The 10,523-nt window shown below is 43.7% G+C and overlaps 1 pseudogene; it reads left to right on the top strand.

Annotated features, from left to right (window-relative positions):
* Positions 1–7,627: 7,627 nt before the first annotated feature.
* LOC120366042 (small ribosomal subunit protein uS10-like) lies at positions 7,628–8,013 on the top strand (annotated as a pseudogene).
* Positions 8,014–10,523: the final 2,510 nt, after the last annotated feature.

Below are 10,523 nucleotides of genomic sequence, written 5' to 3'. Positions count from 1 at the left end.
GGCGCGGTGGCTCAAGCCTGTAATCCCAGCACTTTGGGAGGCCGAGGCGGGTGGATCACGAGGTCGAGAGATCGAGACCATCCTGGTCAACATGGTGAAACCCCGTCTCTACTAAAAATACAAAAAATTAGCTGGGCATGGTGGCGCGTGCCTGTAATCCCAGCTACTTAGGAGGCTGAGGCAGGAGAATTGCCTGAGCCCGGGAGGCGGAGGTTGCGGTGAGCCGAGATCGCGCCATTGCACTCCAGCCTGGGTAACAAGAGCGAAACTCCGTCTCAAAAAAAAAAAAAAAAAAAAAGAGAGAACTATTGAGGGACTGAAAACATTGACCTAATCCTCTCTTTAAGTCACTCTTGAAATAGAGAGAAGAATGACTTGGAGGAAGAAGAGAATGGGTACTCTGTGGATGGGGCAGAAAGACGCAGAGGGGGCCAGCCATGGTGGCTCATACCTGTAATCCCAGCACTTTGGGAGGCTGAGGAGGGTGGATTTCTTGAGGCCAGGAGTTCGAGACCAGGTTGGCCAACATGGTGAAATACTGTTTCTACTAAAAATCTAAAAATTAGTTAGGTGTGATGGCATGTGCCTGTTATCCCAGCTGCTGGGGAGGCTGAGGCAGGAGAATCATTTGAACCCTGGAGATGGGGGTAGCAGTGTAATATATATATTATATGTACGTGTGTGTGTGTGTGTGCGTGTGTGTGTGATATATATATATATATATATATATGTGTGATTTTATATATATATATATATAATTTTTTTCCCCCTGGTGGAGTTACCCAAACCTTCATTCCAGAAGAGTCTGGGTCGTTTGGAGAGTTGTAGTCCTGCCTGGATTGGGCTGTTGTAATTTCCCATTGACCTTAACCACAGGGCATGGTAACACTAAGAGATGTCCTAATGGATCTCCTGTATCCCATGCATACTCTTCCTTACCTTTGTTGTGGCATAGTGGCCTGATTTCATCTTGATAGTCTGGGTCAGTCACCCCAGCCAACAGTATAACTCTCTTCTTAGTCTGTTCACTTAAAGGTAGGTGGAGCTCAAAGTGCCCAGGTGGCGATCTTAACTTCCAGTTTAATGGAATCATTGTTGTGTTTCCTGGAGGCAGCATTCTTCCCTCTGGAACTAAGACCTCTAGGCCAGAGGAACGTAATGTTGTGGGAACAGGAAGCAATACATTTGCTAGTGGGTCACTAGGGGTGATGGTGAGTGGTGCCACTTCCACTTCCACCCCTTGATTCCTGGGCCCGTGAATCTTGGCTATGGGAGAAACAGTACCATATATTAGACACTGATTCAGAGGATACTTAGCCTTCTGAAGAACTTTGCCCCAGCCCTGCAAAATATTGTCACGTAGCAGGCATTGTAATTGTGACTTCAAAAGGCCATTCCACCATTATATCAATCCAGCTGGTTCAGGACGCTGGGTAACATGGTTAAGACCAGTGAATTCCATGAGCCTGAGCCCACTACCACACCTCTTTACCTGTAAAGTGAGTGCCTTGGTCAGAGGCAATGCTGTGTGGAATACCATGATGGTGGATAAGGCATTCTGTGAGTCCATGGATGGTAGTCTTGGCAGAAGCACTGCATGCAGGACAGGCAAACCCATATCTGGCGTAAGTGTTTGTTCCAGTGAGGACAAACCTCTGCCCTTTCCATGATGGAAGAGGTCCAATATAATCAACCTGCCACCAGCTGGCTGGCTGATCACCCCGAAGAATGGTGTCATATCGAGGGCTTAGTGTTGGTCTCCGCTGTGATAAATTAGCCAATTAGTCAGATTATTCTGACTGCTGCTTTGCCTCTGACCTACACCCACCATGCCTTTGACAGTTGAGTGCTGCCACTTGGCCCCTTCTACCTCATGATCTGATCATTCCCATTGTATTTAAATTCTGTAGTTCCCACCTTTAGATCTGACATACAGAGAAGAGCAATATGTATGGAAAAATTTATTAGACGATATCCTTAGGAGAATGGATGGAGATATTTTTAACCCGTGTAACCAACAGCAAAAGGCTTGAAGAAAAGGCTTGAGTCAAAGAGATTATCAAGAGCTCCTATCAGCAGATAACGCAAAAGAAAAACGGACAAGAGACTTGACTAGACACCCATACCAAAAGATGTTAGGAGCTGAATTGTGTCCCCCAGGTGCATATGTTGAAGCTCAACTTCAGTACCTCAGAATGTGACTGCATTTGGAGATCGGGTCTTTAAAGAGGTAATTAGGTTAAAATGAGGTCACTAGGGTGGGCCCCCATTCAATACGACTACGGTCCTTATAAAGGGGAGATTAGGACACACGCAAACAGGGGAAGACCACAGGAAGGCTCAGGGAGAGCACACCCTCCGCACGTCAAGGAGAGAGGCCTCGGAAGAAAGCAACCCTGCCAACGCCCTCATCTTCTAGACTTCTACCCTCCAAAATTGTGAGAAAATAAATCTCTGTTGTCTGAGTCACCCAGTCTGTGGTACCCTGTTATGACAACCCTAGTACAATAATGCAGAGGGTATTCAAAAGGTCAATAAATACGTGAGATGGTGCTCAACTCATTAGTCATCAGGGAAATGCAAATGAAAACCACGATAGGTTACCACTTCTCACCCACCAAAATGGCTAAAGTTAAAACATCTGACAATGCCAAATATGTTAACTATGACTATAATTGTCAGCTCAGTTAATGAATATTTAGAAAACAATACTCCAGGCACCATACTAAAGAAAAGGGGTCACAAAGATAAACAAGACAGATGCTCTCTCTACCCCTCCTTGAACTTATAGCCCAGAAAAAAAAAAAAACAAACAAACAACCAAACTATTGTTAACTACTACTATAATTGTCAACTCAGTTAATGTATATTTAGAAAACATTACTCCAGGCACCATACTAAAAAAGGGGCCACAAAGATAAATAAGACAGACACTGTTTCTACCCCTACTTGAACCTATAGTTCAGGAGGAAAGACAGACAACCAAACTAGTTAATGGAAGTAATACATACGAAGGGTTATGGTTGTGAAAGCATAAAGGCCTTTGGAGACACAGAGCAAGAACATCTAGCCAAAGATGCGGGCAGAGTCAGTGGCAATTAAGGAATAAAACATAAGCATTTCAGGGCTCTTCTGATGAGAACTGGAGTGAGATATACGGGCTCCACAAACAGGCAGATAACTAGTGCTCCTGCAGAAAGATGGTTGGTTTTCAAATGTTCAACATTCATTCAAAAATGAGGCCAAATCTGTTTGGGAGGAGGGCAGTGAAGGACCACAGGTTTTGCCTCTGCCTCTTTCCTACTGTTCACAGCAATCCCACTCTGGTCCCAGCTCAAACTCATCAAAACAGAAGGCTACAATCAAGGCTGCCTCCATGGGCACGTGACCTGTGAGTTGAACACACTCCAAGAGTAGGACAGCTCTGTGTTTGGCTAAGCGCTTTGCCATCACTTTCTTACAATTCTTAATAATTGTTGAATGATGGGCCCCACATTCTCATTTCACATTAGACTCCTCATTAGGTCCACCAGTAACTAACTACACTCAAAACCCTTAGCAGATTAGTATGCACCTTGGGAGTCTGATCTGACAAGGGCTGTTGTAAATGTAGCGTCTCTGGGCCTATTCCAGAACTGCTGAATCAGAATCTGCATTTTATTTTTTATTTCATTTATTTATTTTTTTGAGCCAGGATCTCACTCTGCCACCCAGGCTGGAGTGCAGTGGCATGATCTCAGCTCACTGTAACCTCCACCTCCCAGGTTCAAGTGATTCTCCTGCCTCCGCCTCCCTGGTAGCTGGGATTACAAGAGCACTCCACCACGCCCAGCTAATTTTTGTATTTTCAGTAGAGACAGGGTTTCACCATGTTGGCCAGGCTGATCTCAAACTCCTGATCTCAAGTGATCTGCCCACCTGGGCCTCCAAAAGTGCTGAGAAGAATTTGATTTTAAAAGCTCCCCTGGCAATTTGAATGCACATTCAAGGTTGAGAAGTGTTGACTGAGAACACCTCCTCCCCCAAACGTGCAAGTGTGGAGCCAGCCCCCCAACACTTCTCTGGTGAGCATGTGACTTGACCTGGCCAATGAGAATACCATATTACATGGCAACAATGCTTACTTAGTTCAGGGATAAGCATGTGACTCCAGTTATGCCAAGCAACCTACATATTGGAATTTGTGTGGGAACTACCAAGTTGAGGCTGTCTCATTTTTCCAGGACTGTAACAGTAAGGATGACCTGAGTCTGGAGTTATATCTGTAAGCCTAGAAATGATGCCAACATTGCAGAAAGACAAGTCAAGAAATGGGGAGAAACAGTCTTGATGCTGAAGAAGTTAAGGATACAATACCCCAAAATGCTCAGCTTGCATGTTGATTATTTCTAGCTGAAAACACTTGAGAAGCAGCAGTTGCAGAAAGCCCCACCTGAACTGTCCTTTCTTACCTATAGCAAGCCATAAAAATTCCTGTGAGAAAGCTGCCTTCAAGCCAGGCGTGGTGGTACACACCTGTAGTCCCAGCTACTCGGGAGCCTGAGGTAGGATTGCTTGAGCCCAGGAGTTCAAGGCTGCAGTGAGTTAGGATCACACCTCTCCCTTCCAGCCTGAGGGACATCTCATCTCTTTAAAAAAGAGTAGCAGAGGGACATCTCATCTCTTTAAAAAAGAAACGAAGGTGCAGCCATAAAAAGAATGGGTTCATGTCCTTTGCAGGGACATGGATGAAGCTGGAAACCATCATTCTCAGCAAACTAACGCAGGAACAGAAAACCAAACACCGCATGTTCTCATTCGTAAGTGGGAGTTGAGTAATGAGAATACATGGACACAGGGAGGGGAACATCACACACCTGGGCCTGTTAGGGGATGGGGGATAAGGAGAGGGAGAACATTAGGATAAATACCTAATGCATGTGGGGCTCAAAACCTGGATGACAGGTTGATGGGTACAGCAAACCACCATGGCACATGTATACCCATGTAACAAACCTTCACATTCTGCACATGTATCCCGGAACTTAAAGCAAAAGAAAGAAGGAAGCTGCCTTACCTGTCCCAGCTTTAGAAGATAACCCTTATTAGCTGTGACTGAGAAGTGGTGCTGCAATGGATCTGGATAAATGAGCTGATTAAAATAATTTTCTTTCACTAGCCTTACAGACCTCCATACATCTCTTAATGATTCCCCTGGAATTTACTGCTCCTAGCCCAGACTCTTCAGTCTTGTCATTTCTTCACAAAACGTATCATTCTTTGCCCGAAAAGTGTAAAGGCTTTCTGCTTTGGGTCTTCCCTCTCTTGTGAGGATCCCCATGTATATTTAAAATTAATAAAGCCTGTATGCTTTTGTCCTATTGATCTATCTTGTATCAATTTGGTGAGATGGAACAGGAACCTCTCTTAGGGGCTTCCTGGGGACCTCCTTCAAACGTGGAAATAAAGGAAAATCTTGAGTTCCTTCAAGGGAAATTCCAGGCACCCATCTAGCCGTGGGAAATACACGAGCAACCTGATAAGCAAGAAGGTAATAACAGCTTAAAATAATAGCCAGGGAAGTTAAAGTTCCAAAATGTTTGGTTCCATGTAGAAACTAAAGCTAACAGCTCTGTCCTCAAGTTGTTTTCCAGAAACCTGGACCGCCACCCAATGGAAAATGTCATCTACTGACACATAGATCAGGGGGCACCGAGAACTGAACTCTGATCACGGTTCTTTGTCCTAAATTTCTTCCTGAGGGTCTTGGAGGAAGTTATGCCCACAGGCCAGAGCTCAACATTTCTTCCTGCTGATCCCAGGTTTTTAGACAAAGCTTTGCATCCCTAACCAATCACCAATGAGAGAATCTTTGAATCCACCTATGACTTGTGGGCCACCTCCATCCCACACCCCACTTTGAGATGTCCTGCCATTTTAGGCCAAATTAATATATAACCTTCGTTTATTGATTTATAATTTTGTCTGTAACCTCTGCCTCCCTATCTTTTAAAAAATATTTATTATTATTTTTTAATAAAGACAGGATCTTACCATATTGCCCAGGCTGGTTTCAAACTCCTGGGCTCAGACAATCCTCCCACTCAGCCTTCCAAAGTGCTGGGATTACAGGTGTGAGCCACTGTGCCCAGCTTGCCTCCCTATGTTTAAAAACTCTTACCTATGAGCCCTTAGGGGGTTCTGATCTTAAGCACCAGCTGCCAATTCTCCTTGCTTGGTTCCCTGCAATAAATGCCTCACTTTCTCCAGCTGCAGATTCTGGTATCAGTGTTTGGCTTTGCTGTGTCACCAAAGTTCGGTTCAGTAACAGCTCCTAGACCCAGCAGAAGCTTCCACTTAAAAACAATGACGGGCCAGGTGCAGTGGCTCATGTCTGTAATCCCAGCATTTTGAGAGGCTGAGGCCGGTGGATCACTTGAAGTCAGTAGTTCGAGACCAGTCTGGCCAACATGGTAAAACCCCCGCCTCTACTAAAAATACAAAAATTAGCTGGCATAATGGTGTGTATCTGTAATGCCAGCTACTCAGGAGGATTCAAGAATTGCTTGAACCCAGGAGACAGAGGTTGCAGTGAGCCAAGATCATGCCACTGCGCTCCTGGGTGACAGAGACTCCCTCTCAAAAAACAACAACAACAAACAAACAAACCAAAAACCAAAAACCAAACAACAACAACAACAAAAACAACAGCAACAAACCCCAAATGTGGGTAGAGGGGGTCTTTAGGCTCCCCTACAATGCCATTGCCTGAGGTCCTGGATCAAGGTGTGCTTGAAGTTAAAAATCTATTCTTGAACCTTTTAGCTTCATTTAAGTTCATTTGAGTCAGGTTTTCTATTTTTTGGTACTGAAAGAGCCCCGATGGATGAAGCCTTTTGTTCACATTTACCCAAGTTGACTCGCAGAGGTAGAGAGATAGGTTTTGCTAATAAGAGTGTGTGCACATCAATAGATGAACTCCTTGCTCGAATTATCCAGTTTGGTTATTAAGTTGCAGAAATTCACAGGATAATTACCGAATTTCCACTGTGTTTTGCTTTGAATGATACTGTCCTTGATTAAAAATATTTTCTATGTGTATGTGTTTTTCTGCCATTTTAATACATAGAATTCAATTGTAGGTACTCATGGAGGACCAATCAATTCCCATTGCAATAACATGTTTCCTTCTGGAATGTAATTTTCTTCGGCAGTTCACTGAGCCAACAATGCTAAGACTGAATGTTTGCATAAGGAATACGTGCCTAAAAGCATAGCTCTAACACAGTCCTCCCTCCCTCCCATGTCCATTTCCTCCTTTGATTGTAGCTTTTGTGCCATTATCTCAAGGAAATGATTAACCAAGCTTTTCTTTAATACCACATCAGAGTCCTCTTTCCTTTAAAGCATTCCAAACCATGTTTTATTTCTCTCTGACTACACTGAAGGTAGCTCAATGCCCTGGGCAGATAATTTTCTCAGTACATGCGTGTTGAATTCTGTTAAATCTATACACACTCACAAGCAGGGTAAAGGGGATAAAGAATTGGAGGAAGACGCGGTCGTAGCTGCTGCGGATCTTTAGTCCGCAAGCTCCTGCTCCTGACTCACCGCTGTTCGCTCTTTCTGAAAAACAAGTCGGTCAGGAAGCCGCGCAGCAGCCATGGCTTTTAAGGATACCGGAAAACACCCGTGGAGCGAGAGGTGGCAATTCACCGGATTCGAATCACTCTAACCAGCCGCAACGTAAAGTAGCTGGAGGTGTGTGCTGACTTGATCAGAGGGGCAAAGGAAAAGAATCTGAAAGTGAAAGGACCAGTGCGAATGCCTACGAAGACTTTGAGAATCACTACAAGAAAAACACCTTATGGTGAAGGTTCTAAAACATGGTATTGTTTCCAGATGAGAATCCACAAGCGACTCATTGACCTCCACAGTCCTTCTGAGATTGTTAAGCAGATTACTTCCATCAGTATTGAGCCAGGAGTTGAGGTGGAAGTCACCACTGCAGATGCTTAAGTCCGTTATTTTAATAATTTTTTTTTTTTTTTTTTTTTTTTTTGAGACGGAGTTTCGCTCTTGTTACCCAGGCTGGAGTGCAATGGCGCGATCTCAGCTCACCGCAACCTCCGCCTCCTGGGTTCAGGCAATTCTCCTGCCTCAGCCTCCTGAGTAGCTGGGATTATAGGCGTGCACCACCATGCCCAGCTAATTTTTTGTATTTTTTTTTTTTTAGTAGAGACGGGGTTTCACCATGTTGACCAGGTTGGTCTCGATCTCTCGACCTCGTGATCCACCCGCCTCGGCCTCCCAAAGTGCTGGGATTACAGGCTTGAGCCACCGCGCCCGGCCTATTTTAATAAATTGATTACCAGTTGTTAAAAAAAAAAAAAAGAATTTTAAGATTACAAATCTAACTTGATTATAAATCATTAGAGCTGGAAGACAGACAGAATCGTTAGCCGAACCCACCCTTACTGCAGATGAAACCCTCACTCTCTCAAGGAGATAAAACATAGATGTAACTACAGCCCACTCTACTCCTGCCTTCTTCCTCCCTTTCTGCCCAAAGGTAAGCTCTATGGTGACGCTAGAATATATCAATCTGATGTCTGCTTTTGTACTTTCACGATGTATGCTAGTGTCTGAAAATTTACATAAATGGAATCATGTTAAATGTATTTTCAGTGTACTTGTTTTCACTTGATGTTAGGTTTTTCAGTTTATCCACATGGATCAACATGCTGTGCCCTAGGACACACCTGCACATGAGCACAGGGAACCATGAATACAGCCATTCACTGCAGCACTGTTCATAACCGGGAAGAAGTAGAAACCACTCAGTGTAGGGCAGGCGTCCCCAAACTGCAGCCCGTGGCCTGCATGCGGCCCCCTGAGGCCATTTATCCGGCCCCCCGCCGCACTTCAGGAAGGGGCACCTCTTTCATTGGTGGTCAGTGAGAGGAGCACAGTATGTGGCGGCCCTCCAACGTCTGAGGGACAGTGAACGGGCCCCCAGTGTAAAAAGTTTGGAAGGCCGGGCGTGGTGGCTCAAGCCTGTAATCCCAGCACTTTGGGAGGCCGAGGTGGGTGGATCACGAGGTCAAGAGATCGAGACCATCCTGGTCAACATGGTGAAACCCCGTCTCTACTAAAAATACAAAAAATTAGCTGGGCATAGTGGCGCGTGCCTGTAATCCCAGCTACTCAGGAGGCTGAGGCAGGAGAATTGCCTGAGCCCAGGAGGCGGAGGTTGCGGTGAGCCGAGATCGCGCCATTGCACTCCAGCCTGGGTAACAAGAGCGAAACTCCGTCTCAAAAAAAAAAAAAAAAAAAAAGTTTGGGGACGCCTGGTGTAGGGGAATGAGTGAGCTATTTGTTTCTATAATGGAATGCCAATCCACACTTAAATAACTTCTGTATTTTACAGAAGATGGGCATGGTCCAGAGAAGTTAATGTGAAATGACAAATGTCACTCGGATAATGGGAAATCCGAACCTGAAACCAGAACTCCTGAGTCTAAGCCTAGTGGTCTTTCTAAAGAACCTTGTCTTTTGTAATAATTTAAACGTCCAGAAAAACTGTGAAAACAATACATACAAAGAATTCTCCTATACGTTTTACCAGATTACCTATTTTTTTAAAAAAACGTTTTTCCACATTTTCTTTTCTTTTAAATAGTGACAAGGTCTTGCTATGGTCTCGAACTCCTGTCCTCAAGCGATCCTCCCATCTTGGCCTCCCAAAGTGCTGGGATTACAGGCATAAGCCACCACAATGAGATATAATTTTTCCCCCTAAACCATCCAAAAGAGGTTCCTTGAATTTTTTATGGCCCTTTTGCTGTAATACCTCAGTGTGTTTTCATATTATTAAAAATATGCTTCAAAATATCCACAGCAGAGATAGCAAATGCAGAAAATTTAACATTGATACAGAATTTCTTTTTATAATCTATAGTCCATATTAAAATTTTGTTGAATGGCTCAATAGTATTCCTGAGAGAGAATCTCCCATCACATTCATCCTCAGCCTAGGAGTCAGTCCTGGATTACACATTGCATTCAGCGGTCAAACTCAGTTTTTATTTACTTAGTTATTTGCACCAAACACATTAGCACTTATATATTTTTTTAAAAAAGCAAATGACAAAGACCCAGTTTACCAGCTTTACTCTTTTAAACCTAAGCTTAACATCACATATTTAAACAATTGTCAAAACTTACTGAACTGCCAGCATTCAGGCACAATTAGAAAACATCCTTAATTTGATTAAACCAGAAATGTATTACCATTAATGCATTAATATCTTTTACTACTAAATACTGAAAAAAAAATGCATTTGGTTCTGTAGAAAATTCATCCTGGCAATGTTAACCTCAAAGCAGGCTTACACGACATGGCTCACATTTCAGACAAAATGGAAAAGCAGATCCTTGCTGGTGTTAGTGCACAATCTTGTCCTATACTAGAGTCAAGACTCACCTTGGAGTACATTTAATAAAAAAAGATATTTATAATATCTGTGCAAAAAGATATTTAC

This window comes from Saimiri boliviensis, chromosome 11, assembly GCF_048565385.1.
Source record: "Saimiri boliviensis isolate mSaiBol1 chromosome 11, mSaiBol1.pri, whole genome shotgun sequence".
NCBI classification, from domain to species: Eukaryota; Metazoa; Chordata; class Mammalia; order Primates; family Cebidae; genus Saimiri; species Saimiri boliviensis.
The sequence above is the reverse complement of the archived record's forward strand: the minus strand, read 5'-3'. Positions and strand labels throughout refer to the sequence as shown.